The sequence below is a fragment of the Gopherus evgoodei genome, chromosome 2, assembly GCF_007399415.2.
Source record: "Gopherus evgoodei ecotype Sinaloan lineage chromosome 2, rGopEvg1_v1.p, whole genome shotgun sequence".
Taxonomy (NCBI): Eukaryota; Metazoa; Chordata; order Testudines; family Testudinidae; genus Gopherus; species Gopherus evgoodei.
Window position 1 is genome coordinate 79691432 of NC_044323.1, and position 15384 is coordinate 79706815.

The 15384-nt window shown below is 41.6% G+C and overlaps 1 protein-coding gene across 4 annotated transcripts in view; it reads right to left on the reverse strand.

Moving 5' to 3' along the window:
- The window catches only part of CPNE4 (copine 4), a 429510-nt gene that overhangs the window by 69870 nt on the left and 344256 nt on the right, over nt 1-15384 (reverse strand). The window lies entirely within an intron of this gene.

A 15384-nucleotide genomic window follows, 5' to 3' on the forward strand; every position in this document is an offset into this window, starting at 1 on the left:
CTCTCGTTTTGTAGGAGTACAGAAATCGATTTAAAGAGCCCTTTAAATCGATATAAAGAGCAGTGTAGTGTGGACGGGTGCAGCGTTAAATCAATTTAACGCTGTTAAAATCGGTTTAACAGCGTAGTGTAGACCAGGCCTTAGGTGCTCATCATAGACCAGATACTGGTGCTCATCATCTGCTGTTCCAGTTGCCTTCCACTAGAATTGTGGGGACTCGGCACTTCTGAAAATCAGACCCAAAGTGTCCCAGGTTGGCACACAAAAATGAAGGTGCCCAAAATCAGATGTCACCTTGTAAACGTTCGCCTGAATGACTTGCCCAAAACAAGAAAACAAATCAGAGGAAGAACTGGAGTTTGAATCCAAGAGTTCCTGGCTCTAAAGAGTAGATCACTCTGCCTATTAATACGTACGTATTTTAGCACCAGCAGCAGAGCTGGCCATAATTGCAGGCAATTTCCAGTTTAACTGCTTGTTTTTAGCAATCCATAACTTTCATTTGTAAACACAGTCAGTCTTGCTAACTTATAAGAGAATACACCATCACCTTGAACTTTAGAAAAGTTATTTATTGATTTTGATTACAAAAATATGCAAAAAAACCCACAGAGAAGTGAAACATTTTATGGTCCAGCTGCCCACCTTGACTGGCAAGCAGCTTAACAATATAATGGTTAAACAACAGATTTTAAAATTGGCACATTGTCAGCAAATATTCCAATATACATTGCTCCCTAGGTTCTTTCAGGCAAAAGTTTGTGTACTTGGACAGGTCTTGCAGTATGCCTGGAAGGTCAATAAAAATAGACTCTAGGTCCAGGAGACCTGCTTGGCAAGCCAGGAACCTGGCTTCAAATGTAGGTGTGAAGTGTTATTTTTAATCTCTGTATCTCAGCCAGGTTCTTAAATTCATGAAGCCAGGTACCTTAGTCTGTTTTGTGGAGACAGGGCAGGGAGGTAACTACATTCATAACTGAAACTTCACAGGTGAGTATGTCACTGCTCACTTGTCACTTAACTTCCTTTCTTTCAAAGACTTTATTGTAGTTTGACCTTTCAGACTCTTTCCCATTTAGATTGCCTCATAAACGACATGGTCTACTGCAGTCAAGTTTCTTTGATTCACAAACAAGCAATATGTAGCAGTCACACAAGGAAGACTGCAGTATCTGTGCTCATCCAGACTCTAATCAGTGGGAATGGTTCACGAATTAGACCCCTCTCTCTCTTGAGCGTTTTGTCATTACCACCACATCAGGTGCATTTTTTTTTTTTTACCTTTCTATGCAAGGGTCCCAAAGGGATGGAAAATCTTCAAAACAAACAAGTAAAAAGATTTCTCTCTCTATAAAGCACAGAATTGTTTGATGACAGTTTTGACAGAGATGGAAGGGATATGTTCCTCTATGTGCATGTTTCTATATTTAGTTTTACTCAGCAACAATAGTATAGAATTGGGTTTCCTGTTCTGATACCAGGAATGTCTCTTGAAATATAACTTGAAACAGCATTTCCATCACTAACAGTAAGGGCCGGCTCTGGCTTTTTTGCAGCCCCAAGCAAAAAACAAAAACAAAAACAAAAACAAAAAAACACGTGTGGGGCGGCCGGAGTGGTGAAGACAAAAAAAACATCCTATAGGGCGGCCAGAGCCAGGGTGCAAACTTTCAGTGCCACTTACTTGGTGGCTCGCGGCTGCCTCCCCTGGCCGCGCTGGCTAGTGGGACTCCCTGTGCTGCAGACGTGCCCTGAGCAGCAGAGTGTGTGCCCCAGCTAGTGGGGGGAAGGGGGAGAGAGTGCGGGGGAGAGAGAGAAAGGGGGTGGCCAGGCCTCGGCACCTCCCACCGCGGCGCCTGCCAGGAGGGCTCCATGCCACTCCCGCCTGCAGGTGCATTGAAGGTCGATGGGGAGGAAAGGACGCAGGCTGCCAGGCTTGCTCGAGACCTGGCACTGGCTGGGGCAGACGGAGCGTGAAGCCCGCTCACAGCAGGGCGCTCCCCTCCTCCATGCCACTGCCCCCTACAGGGTGGCCAGAGCAGCGAACCAAAAAAAAAAAAAAGGAAAAAAAGGGGTGGCTGTGCCACCCTAGGATTGGACGGAATTCCACCCCTTAGAATCTGCTGCCCCAAGCACGAGCTTGCTCGGCTGGTGCCTGGAACCAGCCCTGCTAACAGTGCAGATGAACCCTTTATAATGAAATCGTCATACCAAAAAACTCTGGTGCACCTACATTCTTAACTACAGCTGTTAGAGAGACTGGTCAAAAAACCCACAAAAACAATTTTGCCAACATTTTTGAAATTTTGAATTTTTTTCTGTTCCACATAGTTTGAAATGGATCCACTTTCTGTTTTCTGTGGAATGGTCTGTTAATGTGTTTTACTAAAATAATTTTCAAAAGGTATTCAAAATGTTTTTCCAATTTTTTTATTTGCTGAAAACACTGTTCTGGTGAAATAAGTTTATAAATTAAAATTCTAATGACTGAAAATTATTTTTATAATTAAAAAGAACATTGGTGAGGATATTGGTAAAATAAATCTTGGAAAATGTAGTGAAAATGGAAAATTTCACAAATATTGACATGTTTTTTGCAAAAGGGCAAATTTTCAATGAAAAAAAGTTTCCACGTGAAAAACTTCAACAAGCTCTAATTTTCAGTTTGCGATTAAGCTCCACTAGATGATGAACATAGGATCAGACACAAAGTTATCTCTGATCTCCACCATGAGCAAATGAGAAGCTTTGAAATAATAAAAATAAAATCAGTTTCTGCATAAGAAAACTAAGAGTTAGAGCTCTTCATCTACAGAATATAATGAAATGCCCAGTGTGATAGTCCTATAGTATACAAAATGGTTATTGTTGCACAAATGGGACTCAGTTATTAAACAACTCAGAACTGCTGTTGAATGTGTGATAATTGACTCAGTGAGATTAATTGATATAGCACAAAACAAACTGAGTACTTTGCGGTTTGGAGTAATTTCTTGAATCGTATTAAAAGGTTCCTGAATATTTATTTCGCCGATTTGTGGCCAATTGCACCACAATAATGAGGACAGTGTATCTTTATTTACTTAGTGAAAAGATGTGTAACAGAGTCTAAAATTCACGTTATACTATTCTATGTGAGGAGTTTTAATTATTGTTTATATTATATATCAATTCTGCTCAGTTGATGCTGCTGTCTTGTATGTAGGACAAAACTTGTAGACCACATTCACAAGAATGTGCCAGATGCTTTGCATCATTCTGGTGAAACAAGGCAACTGAGTTTTTGGCTGGTTTGCATTAACGGAGAGGCACAAAGCAGCCAGAGCATACCCCTTATTTGTATATTACATACCAAAAAACCTATGTTAAAATAATGGTGTTTAGGTTTCATCTTCAAGCACTTAGAAGTTGGAAATGCCAGTTTAAAGTTGCCAGTGTAACCTTAATTCTTCCCCTCTGAGTGCCCATCCAATGAGGCAGGGGTCCTGTGAAAAAATAGTATGTGTTCATGTAATTAAAGGCTATCATAATGCATATGCACAAGGGGGCTGAATAAAGGTTGCACAGGCAAAGTGAATGTGACATTCTATCAAATCAGCATGATAGTGTTTTACACCTACTTTGCAGAATGAATATGACTAGATAATGGGACAGGGTGTGGAAATCACACTCAGTATGTCCTATAATCTGATGGCAGCACTATACTGTATGAGTATTTGTTATGCACTTCAAAAATAATTAAAGTTTTTAAAAACAGAGAAGTGAAACATTTCAGGGTCTGGCTGCTCACCTTGACTGGCAAGCAGCTTACCTGCTTTCCCTCCTCTCATCTGACATATACCAGTTAGTCAGCAGTTGTAGTTAAGGAGGACAAATGCTAGTGACCCCATGCTCCTGAACAGAAGTACTGAACTGGTGGCAAATGCTGCTGAGTGCTCATGCAATACCCATCAATTTCAGTTAGCTGCAGGTAAAGGGATTCAGTACGAGAGCACAGGACTAATCTTCTTCTGCAGCTGCAAGCCTCTATCTGACAAATGGAAAAAGAAAAATCCAATGAAGGGAGACAGGTTCATAGACATCTATGAATAACAACAAAAATAATGTGTTTCTTTGCCCTCGGTATTATGTGGCCATTAAAGTTTGGAGGAGAAGGACCAACCAACATTAGTTTTTCAGTAGCCCTTAACCATAATATTTTAATTCCAGTTATGTCCTCCAAGTTCTACCTCCAAGGTGGCCCTGTGTGATCTTGCTCTAGTCACTGTTGAATTGCTGGATCCGCTTTCCACAGGTTACTGGAATAGAAAATGAGCAAAGAATCATGTTGCTTTAGTGACTCATCTATTATCTGCTTTTCATTAGGATTCTGAGCAGAGGTTAAGAAGAGGGAAGGACTATTAGGGAGGTTAGAATTTTAATTGGAGATTATCTAAGTCAAATTATGTTTAACACATTTCACAAAATAGGGATCAAGATGCTTGTTTGTTTCATTCCAGAGGTGGTCTAACTTTAGTGTTTAGGAAGCCACGTACTATTTGGCACAACCTCAGCAGCTGAAGGGATACACCAGGGATAGTTTACAAGGACACACAGTATACTGGCACACTTGTACTGGAGCAGCATGGGGCTCTCCATCTGCATTTGCTTTATGGCAGTCAATACTTGACAGCTAGATCAAGCACACACAAGACACGCGTGACCAACACCAGAGCTGCAATCTGAGCTGGGGATCCCATATGGGGCAGCTCCTTCTCCCCGGGGCAGAGATGACTTTGCAGCACCAGCTCTCACTTCGCCTCCCTCCCCATGCCACTCGGATGGGGGCTTGGCTCAGCCCAGCCCAGCCCGGAAGGGTGTGGGAGCAGTGTCCTTAAAGGTGAGGGCCTGGCTCATTGCACAGCCTGGCCTCCAGCTCTCTCACACAGCACAGGGAGGGAAGGGTATTTCTCCTGCCCCAGCCCATCTCGCTCGGACACGCAGATTGACAACACTCCTCGCCCCTCCTGTGATCGCTGCCTGCAAATCCCACTTCCAGCTTGGCCCAGGGCATAGGGACCGGAGATGCTGTGTCATCAGTCTGCCCCAGCCTGTTCTCAGCCAGGATCAACTCCCACCTGCATCTCATGGACAGCCCCTGCTTCAGCTCCCAGCCCAGCTTTGCAGGTGGCAGGTGAGTTCCAGGGGAAGAGGAGAGTGAGCATGGGGGGCGGGGCTGCAGTGTCCGGTTTTAAGAAATTGGAAAGTCGGCAACCCTAATCACACTTCCTTTGTGTGACCACCAAGCTCACCCCAACATCCCTTCTTGAACTCTAATATATTCCACAAAAATATCCCATGGATTTTACTAAGCAGCCTACAACTCCAGACACTATTAATATTCAGCCATGCTGTCTGTACAGTAAAAGTAATTTTTTCCACTCCCAGGAGTTGTGGGAAGCTTTGGCATCATGACTGTCATGGGAAGGATAATTTATCTCACAAGGGCCTTCAGGTTTTCCCCAGACATAGTTTTGGACAAGGGTCCCAATAACCAAATTCAGGTCTGGATCAAAATTGGTTCAGATATTTGTTTCCTTAAAAGGCTGTAGACTGTGGCCTTTGGTGGGTAGGTAGGTAGGTGAGTGTTCATTTTTGGACCCAAATACAGGGTGCAGCCCTAATCAATATAATTTATTTTGACCAAGCAAGTTTAAACAAACATGTTCCCATTGCAGGCTCTGGTTTAAGAATTTAGATGGCATTTACCATTTCTCAGAGACAATGGACTGAGCCAGATATGCCCCATTTTTGTAACAAAACTGAGTTGACGGATACTAAATGGTAATGTAAGGATACAAATACACCTCTACCCCGCTATAACACGGTTGTGGGGAGCCAAAATCCCTACTGTGTTATAGCTGAAACCCCATTATATCGGGGTAGGGGTGGCAGGGCTCTGGTGGTGATTTAAAGAGCTTTGGGCTCCAGCTGCTGCGGGAAGCCCCAGGCCCTTTAAATCGCTGGTGGAGCCACACCGCCACAGCCCCAGGGAGGGGGAGGCAGGGCTCCAGCAGTGATTTAAAGAGCTCTGGGCTCCAGCCACTGTGGGAAGCCTGGGCCGTTTAAATCGCCGGCGAGCCCCACTGCCACAGCCCCAAGGTAGGGGTGGGAGGCCTTCAGCGGGGTTGAAAGGGCCTGAGGCTCCCCGCAGCAGCTGGAGCCCCGGACCCTTTAAAGCGCCGCCAGAGCCCCGTTGCTACCGCACTATATGCAAACCTGTGTTATATCAGGTCACATTATAGAGGGGAGAGATGTAGTCACCCTTCCAGCAGCAATAGTAACATTAAAACAAAATGTTTTTTAAAGTCAACACTATGAATAAAAAAAATTCCCAGAAACAGGTGGCTCGACCATCAAACTGCAACAGTTTGTCACTCATCAGGGTTTTTACTACTCTGCAATGACCTCCAGTTGGGATACAGTGATGAAGTCTCCCATTGAATATTTGCAGTAAACCTTCTACTCTACACTTGGCCCAATCTCATTTGCATGTTCTTATAGGAAATCCTTTGTCTAATACCTCAGGAGTTTTTTGCTATGACAACAGCTGAGCAATATATTCAAAGCAAAATTGAAAGAACTTGAAATTTTCCTATTTTCAAATTTATGGAGTTTCTACAAAGTTGCAAGGACAAATTCAGTTCCCAGTTACACAGGTCTAAATCTGGTTGACTCAACATACGACAGGGGGATAACTCCAGATTACACATGTGTAACTGACAGAAACTTGGTCCAGAAATTAGTCTGGGGTGTTTTGAGTGAAATATTTCACAAGTGAAATTTTCATCAAAATCAGGCATGATTTCCCCCCTTCTCTTCACTATTTGGGTGTCTGAATTTTTTTCCCCCTCATTTCAAATTTTTGCTCGGACTGGTTACTTGGTGGCAATCAAATGGCTGAAGTCACCTGATATTTTTTCTGGATCCCTGACTGGCTAAACCCCACCATGCCCCGAACTCATCAGAGTCAGCAGAACATAATCTGACGTTTTCTCAAAGGGAGCAGCTGCACTATTCTGAACTACTCAGAAAATGAAATGAATGGGAGCAGGAGAGTTCATATGTTTCAGAATTACTCTAGCAGCCTGTATGCAGACTTGGGAAGACAATCTGACAACAGTTTGCACTTGGTTTCTTGCAGCCTAGAATTTTTTTCTTTTAGTGAAAGTTTATACTCTGCAAAATCTTAATATGTCTCATAGCTCAGCAAGAGAGCTAGATCTGCCCATGGCGTAATCCTGGCCCCACTGAAGACAATGGGACTTTTACCACTGATTTCAATGGAGGGATGATTTCACCCCTCATGTCTGATACCTCTGTGCTACGTTTGCATGATATTTAAAGGGGCTGGGGCCATAACAGACTCAGATATCTGCAGATCAAACACAAAGAGGGACCTGTAACACAGAGGTTCTCAATCTTTTTCTCTTGCAGACCCTGCAACATGCTATAAAAGCTTCATGGCCCACTTGTGCCACAGTAACTGGTTCTCTGCATATAAAAGCCAAGGCCAGAGTTAGGGGGTAGCAAGCAGGGCAATTGCCTGGGGCTCCGACAAAGCTACATTGCTCAGGCTTCAGTTTCAGCCCTTGCTGATGGGGCTCAGGGATCTGGGCTTCAGCCCCAGGCAGTGGGAGGACTTTAGCTTTCTGCCCTGAGCCCCAGAAAGTCTAATGCTGGCCCTGCCTGGAGGCCCCCCTGAAACCTGCTCCAGGCTCCCTAGGGAGCCCTGGTCAAGAACTACTGCTGTAACACACACACACACACACACACACACACACACACACACACACACACACACACACACACACACACACACACACACACACACATTGGTGGGTTACACTTAGCTAATGGGTAAGTGATTCATCAGTCTTTATGGCACGTCCTAACCAGTGACCAGCACAGTTCCTGGGCATAGCTGCAATACAAATGAGAATTTTTAATAATAATCTTTTCTGTGGCTCCAAAAATGCAGAATGCAGTGCTTTAAAATTACCGACCTGAATGAAAAGTAGGGGAGGGAGGAGAATTCTTGTTCTGTTTTCTACCACAAATGGCAGTTCCTCTCTTTCAAGATCAGAGATTCAGTTAGTATTTTATTGATTACTGTTACATGATACTGGGCTGAACTACATTTACTTCCCCACTTCGGCCCTTGCAGAAAATCCTTCATTGTAAAAGGGACATTCTACGGAATCTTCAGCACCGAACTAGATTCTCAAAACCACTGTCTGAAAATATTGAAAACATCAGCAGTGAGTCAACTGGGGAAACCTCACAGCTGGAAGCTGCCTTTTACTGACAACTCACAGCAGGCAGAGACCATTAGGTACTTTCAAAACAGACTGCTTTAACCAATGGCTTATTATTTTTATTACTTATTATTGTTGTTATTTACTTTTGTCATTTTATTATTTTTACTTTGTATTACCACAGCACCTAGGAGCTTTACTCATGGACCAGCACCCCACCTGTACTGTGCAAACAGAACAAAAAGACAGTTCCTTGAAATAAAATCACGTACAATAGCACTTTGCGGCCAAGGATCCGATTTTCAGTCACTTGGACAGGGTGCTGTGGTGAATGTGAAATGCATACCTATTGGCACTGTGCATGCAAATCCCCAGTTTGAAGGACTGGGGTGCCTATCAAGTTCCACACACATCCAAAACAGATTTGTATGCACACTTCTGGTAGCACATACCCAAAGTAGGTACATAGTTGTGTACTCATAATGCGCATGCCTACACATTTATTGAATATGAGGCTCTCAATACATTTACAACAAAGAGCTCCATGTTAACTACACATTCCCATCTCTCTGTGCCCTCAGCAAAAATGACCCAAGCAACGTTGGATGGAGAAACAGAAGTGGAATCATTTTTAAATATCCTGTTTGTATTCATAAAGAATTCAGTGTCTAATGCATAACAAACACATTATGGGCTACATCCTCAATTGGTGTAAATTAGCATAGCTACATTTACCTAGCTGAGGGTCTGGCCCTATTAATCCACTTTCCCCACCTTCTACCTCATTACATAACATGCGACTGTTTCTAAATCATAACGTAACAGACATATGCATGATGGCTACTTTTGAAAACACTTTATTCAGATTCCTTCTTGTTTAAGTGGGAAGACTATCAATGTGTCTCATTCAGTTTTTTCAATAAATAGTCCCCCTCTCTCTCTCATTCTGTTCCAGACCTTTGTGCAAAAGATGATCACCTACAATATTTTTGTGAGAACTGATCAATCAATCCTCGCTGAGCCCCCTCCCCCATTATTTGTCACGTTTACTGTCAACAGATAAGTGGGACAAAATGTGTGCAACTCTAGTTGGGTAATACCTTAAACACCACAGGAGGCATTATTTATTTAGAGGTTCATCAGATTCAACTGTAGGCACTTTGATGAAAACTAATAATATAATTCAGGAACATAGCAACTAAAACTCTCAACCCAGAACAAAACTTCATTCATTTCCCACTAGCCACCTTCAATTCCAGACAAAAGCTTGAGTAACTACAGAAACTATGAAAGTCATCTGATAAAACTCAACCCCTTGAATGACACCTAGAAATGAATAGCAAGGTAGTGGACTCTTGGGAAAATGGTGCAATCCACTCTCTATCTGTAGTAGCAGCACTAGAGCATTGCAAATGTCTCCACATTCCACTTGTAGTAACGACAAGTTTTTGTATAAAGTGATTGATTACATTGTAATTTATTTTGTCAATCAGTGAGGCGTTAATTATGTATTACTCTGGGGCACCACTATAAAATATGGTCTGGCACATAGTACTAGGTTTAATGGCCCATAACTTGCCAATTAATTAAATGGATGACACCACTGTATCAGTATTGATGATGCTGGACCTTCTTGGTTATGAGTAATTTCTGTAAGTAAGAGTAAGAACTTATGCTGGTCGGGTTTTGTCATAGGGCAATATGGACAATAAATCAGTTCACAAATATTAAACAGCAGTAAAGTTAAACAATATTTTAAGACTCCAAACCATCTGTCATTATGGAACACAAGAGTGGAAGATTTTAGATTTCTATACTAGAGGCAGTCAGTGTGTGCTGAACGAGGCATGCAGTATAACTGGAGCATACAGACTTGGTTAAACTAAGATATCAACCAGCATATTCAGGACAAAAGTCCCATCTCCCATCTGCAGGGTAAATTTTTAAATGTTGACTCTGCATTCTACACTTGTTTCATAGGTGGAACTCCCATTGATAACAAAAGAAGCTGCTTACTCTGAAAGGGCCCGATCCTGCAGTTCTTACAACTTCCATTGATATCAAACTTGTCCAAATGGTCTCATGACTTGGATGAAGTACACAAAGGATGCAGATTTATACATGTGCATGTGTGAGAGTGTAAGTGTGACTGAGGCATAGCAGAGAGGGAGGGGGAAAAAACTGTAGGGAGATGGACAACACAAGGAGAGTGAGGGAAATGGAGGAATGTAGAAATGGATAGGGCCACCCAGAGGATTCTGGGAGCCGGGGTCTTTGGCGGCGAGGGGCCCCTGCCGCCAAATTGCCGCTGAAGGCCCGACTCTTCAGCGGCGGGTCTCGGGGTGGAAGGACCCCCTGCCACCGAATTGCCACCAAAGACCCGCCCCAGGACTCACCACCGAAGTGCTGGAAGGACTCCCCACGGCGGGTCTTCGGGGCACTTCGGCGGCAGGTCCCAGAGCGGAAGGATCCCCTGCTGCCGAATTGCCGACGACGACCTGGAGTGGAAGAAGCTCCAGGGGCCCCTGGAGCAAGTGAAGGACCCCACTCCAGGGCCCCCAAAAAACTCTCATGGGGGACTGGGGCAAATTGCCCCTCTTGCTCCCCCTCTGGGCAGCCCTGGAAATGGAAGTCAGAGGAAGAGGCCAGAAGAGGGGTGAGCGGATACATAGAAGGGAAGGAGACAAGGAATACGAAAGAAATGGAAGTAAGGGAAAAAATGTGAGAATGAGATTGGCCTCAGACCCAGGATGGGTTCAGTGCTGCACCAATGACAAGCAATACTTAGTCCTGCTAGTGAAGGCAGCAGACTGGACTCGATGACCTTTCAAGTCCCTTCTAGTTCTATGAGATAGGTATATCTCCATATACAATGCTGACGGTTTATTTTTGAACACTTATAAAGCTTAATGCATCAAACTTTCAAAACTTGGGCTCTAACTGCACCTACAGAACCAAAACCATATGCACAAGTGCACCAAGGTAAAAGTACACATAACGGCATTTGTGTGTGAACTTGAGTAATTTCTTTAGCAAACTGGCAGTACCAATGTACATGCAGTTACCAATTTGTCAGTCCACAAAGGTACATTTTCTTGAAGTTGCGGCCAGATAAAACATTGCTAGAATTAGGAGAGATTTCTGAGCATTGGAAAGTGGTTCACTTCTTATGCTAAAAAGTAGTAAATTATAGATTAGAAAATATAGGTTAGTAACTAGTTAGTGAAAAAAACAGGTTGTGAAATATATGTGAAAAACCTCTTAAGGGATGTAAGAGGAAAAGACATGGGAAATCGTATTTTGTTTAATAAAAACCAGCATAGATTTAGGCAGGCAGTTTAACGTATTACTGACATCCTTTTTCTGTCCGTTAAAAGCATTTAAAATATTTAAATAAACAACAACCAGAAACTAGAATATTATACAAAAATGATATTACAAAAAATAATACCTGGATATTACAAATATGTCAATAAGGTAATCAATTGTTCCACACATGAACTTTGTTCAGAGGTTTTCAAGAAATGAGACAATATCCATTATTTAATTGATATGTAATCATTTCTGAAAGCTCTGAATATCATTCCATGATTTTAATTTAACTCTTACTGGAAATCATTAAAGATATTACTGCCAAGATGGATAATGGAAATTCAATGGGTGAGGTATATTTAGAGTTCCACAGAGCTGTTGTTAATGTCCACAAAGGTTGTTAAGGGAGATGAATGGCTAAATTAAAAAGGTAGGAGGCAAAATAAGATGCTGCACTGAAAACTAACTTAAGAGCAGGGTTAAAGGGGAACCACAGATGCACCTCTTCACAGATATGAAATGCATTATGTGCAAGAGATATTGGGGATTTGTTTTAGAGCAGCAAATTGTGTGTGTGTGTGCATACACACCATAAGATCAATCATAAACTTGGACCTGAGCACCCTGGGAAAGTTGACATATAAATCTGAACCCTTAACTTTTCCATTCAGACCTATCTGCTACATGTACGGAAAATCAGATTGCTAAATGTGCTGCACTTCAAAAGGAGTGTGCTGGAAGCCGCTGTCGCAGGTTATTTAGGGCACCTCACAGACCTGAAGGTACCAGGCTACACAGATGGGCTGAAAACAGCAGACTTCTTTTTTTAATTTATTCATTTTGAAAGAGGATCTTGTAAAGATCTGAATATGGGTGGACGGGAGAGTGAGGATGGGAGCAATATAAACCAAAAGTGGGAAGTGAAAAATGATCCCAATGAACGTCCTACATCTACAAGAGAATTTAAAGACCTGATGTGAAATTCTGGCTGCCATGAAGTCAGTAGGAATTCAGTGAGGCCTGGATTTCACCCCATGACTTTCCCCACAACAGAACACTTGGTGAGTATGTTAAATCTTCAAATGTAAGTGTGCATTAATATTAGTTGGGAGTACAGCAACCAAGACACATGATGCTAGATTAATGAAAACTCATACGGAATTCGGCCACATAGATTGATATGATACAGGGAAAATGTCAATTTTCAGTGAAAGAAACAGTATTTCTAAGAGAGAAATTATCAGCTGTTGCTACACACAGACTGAATGCTGTGGAAAATATGTTCAGGCCTAATGGTTTTGAGTAACTATTGTGACAAATCTGTACCAAACACTGCAGTCAAGCGAAGCATGTAATGTGTAAACAGTAATTTATTTGATGAATTTTGTCTCTCTTCTTGGGTTGTCCATGAACAGATGATGGGTTCCTTGAAATTATATATTTATATATTATGAATATTTCCTGTGAAAAGCATGTTGCTCACTTATGAGCACTCCATTGCAAGTACTCGATATGTGAAATTCAAAATTCCCCACTGAACAGTGTGAGCAAAACTCTAATGTTTAAATATTATACTCAAACAAGAGAGTCCTCAGTGGCAGGAAACAGCACTGACAGGCTCAAATTTAGGATTTTCAGAAAAGGACCATTGGTTCATTTCCAGAGATTATCAAGGTCAATATTGTTCTGTTTTCTAGTGGTAAGCACAACACTAAGTGCTCTGATAAAGCCAGTCTTGGGATTCCTCTGTTTCCATTTTGAACCCCTAGCACAAAACAGAAGAATAAGCTAAAACTGTGCATAACAGTGAAACATAGGATCTAAACAGATGTTTTGGAATATCTAGACAGACTAAAACGATTAGTCTAACTGTCCAGTAGGTACTCTTTGAAGATCTCCTGCAGAGAAGTGTTAACTAAGAATGACCAAATAATTAATCCTGCAAATTCCTCAAGCTGCCCTGTAGTTCTACATTTTTCTTTCCAAGTTGCAGCTTTGAAAATTTGTCCATTATCAACTACCTCCTGCCTTTAAAGTAATTAAACTACACAAAGGGAAACAGAAGAACGATTAGCAACAGGTTGTGGATGAATCAGGACAGGACAGAAATGCTGAGCCTTTGATGAAAAACAAAAATAATTATCATTGTTCTGAAAAAGGTAAAGAGGGAACTAAACCGAAGTTCAGTTTTGGATTTACCCCTAGTTAAAAGGCGAGAGGGCTGGAGCCACAGTTTTGGCATAATAAATTATGGGGGCCAGCCCCATGAGATTCAGATCTGGATCCAAATTTGCTGCAAATAGTTACTACTGCAACATAAAGTGCTGCTGTGACATTAAAGATGTCAAACTACTTCTCAAATGGACAAGGGTGATGACCCCATGTATTGGACTGAGTCCAGCACAGGAAATTAAATTCTTCCTATTCAACCTCTCCCCGCTATTCTAACTGGTTACTGTATTAGTCTTTGCTTTCTACCTTGAACTGTCATGTAATGTTCTTGTGAGCTTTTGAACAGTAGCCATGTCTCACCCCAGAGGTGGGTGCATTTCAGTACTGGATGAAGCAAGCCCCGTGTGTATTTGGCTTGTCCATTTGTTGGGTTTCCTTAGGTTACTTTGGGATTATTTGGTTGAAAGCCAATATAAAATGGAAGATATTATAGTTTATTATTTTAACATGATCTCCTTTCAGTTGAACAGAAATCAAGTCCAGGCTCTTTTTGTTGCTCTTGATGACTTGGCTCTTGAGAGAGATTAAAAATCATTATGTCTCCATGCCAAAACCTGCATCACAGAGGAAGTTAATAAAAGCAACTTTCAAGTGAAAGAAAGTCTTTTTATGACTCTGCACAGACCTTTACTGTATTTGAACTTCGTACATTTAGCAGTATAAATAAGAAAGGGAACAGATGACTACCTGTGATGTCTCTGTAAAAATAAGTTGCTTATCAGGATGATGCTGTCCAGCTACACATACTGTGCCGGCTGCAGAATAATGCAGGTTACCATGAGAAAATAATATTATAGTTACCATGTTGGGAATTATTTTTGTAATGCAAGGTGCATAACAGAGAAGCAAAGGGATTTGGGGGCAAAGCAGAAAGACAAAGCATCAGCGTTTTTAATACACAAAAATACTCTCATTGCTTGGCGGATTTAAAGAAATAATACTGAAAAGAAAGATAGTGTCTTTGAAAAGTGTCTCCTTCACTACAGAAAGTATAGTTATTCTTTTAGGGCTAGATTTTCAACCACTGACATCTGCCTTTGTACCCACAATTTATGGTAGCAAGTAACTGAAAGAGGTGTCCGTCAGTCCATGTTAGATATCTAAATACCTGGTTTAAATGTGCAATAAGGTACTTCAGGATTGTGTAAATTGCCTTAATTATGCCACAAATAATAGACGATCAGAAAGAGAGGACTGGTTAAAGATGAGTTGACTATTCATCCCTTAATGTCAACATTTTGTCAGCTTAACATACAATTTCCTCTGCATTTAGGAAAACGATGTAGGTGTTGACATTCTTTTATCATTCTGGTACATTAATTGAAACACTATCATTAGAATAATTGTCAATGGAAGAAGCAAGAGGAATCAAACATTTAATTCAATGTAATTATGACCACAAACTGTTTCCTTTTAACGCTGGTGATTTATCTCACAATGATTGCAGGAAGTAAGGAACACTTATGTAAAATGTGTGCGTATATAAACTTGGTTAGTAGTTAAATTCAAATAACCACACTTCAGTGAGAAACAGTACTTGGCA